A 517-nucleotide genomic window follows, 5' to 3' on the forward strand; every position below is an offset into this window, starting at 1 on the left:
CCTGTCTTGCCCAGATTGGGTTGATGTGGTCTTGGACCTGATTTCAGAGCCAAGACCACATCAACCCAATCTGGGCAAGACAGGCAGGGCCCAAGCACTTCTCACCAAGGGAGGCTGCCTCTCTGCTGGGGTCCCAGGCTGATCCATGGGGGCTCAGCAAGTCTGGAGAAGGAAGAGGGAAGTCATTTCTGGCTTTTGGGTCACACACACACCCACCCACCCCACAGGAACGTGACCTCCTCACACACACCTGTTGTCCTGGTGACGGTAGGGGCCAGTTCTTCATCTTCATTCTCGTAAGACTCAGCTCCTGCAGGAAAAAGAGAACTTCAGGGACCACTCCGCCCTGTAGGGGATTCCCAGCCTCGTGGATTCTCCCGAGTCTCCGAGGCCCCACGAGGTCCCCAGATTACCGTTAGAGAAGGAGTCTTCATCCTGAGGATCCAAGCTCCCTTCCTCAGGGTTCTCATAGCCGCTGCCATCTGGTGGGAAAGGAGGAGCATCCACCGACGGCCCA

The 517-nt window shown here is 57.3% G+C and overlaps 1 long non-coding RNA gene across 1 annotated transcript; it reads right to left on the reverse strand.

Moving 5' to 3' along the window:
* Positions 1-104: 104 nt before the first annotated feature.
* Positions 105-500, reverse strand: LOC104982844. The gene is made up of 3 exons (XR_824562.1): positions 414-500; positions 251-310; positions 105-162 (listed from the first exon to the last, which is right to left on the reverse strand). It is a non-coding gene; the product is annotated as an uncharacterized LOC104982844 (long non-coding RNA).
* Positions 501-517: the final 17 nt, after the last annotated feature.

The sequence above is a fragment of the Bison bison genome, unplaced genomic scaffold (assembly GCF_000754665.1).
Source record: "Bison bison bison isolate TAMUID 2011002044 unplaced genomic scaffold, Bison_UMD1.0 scf7180017623090, whole genome shotgun sequence".
Lineage (NCBI taxonomy): Eukaryota > Metazoa > Chordata > Mammalia > Artiodactyla > Bovidae > Bison > Bison bison.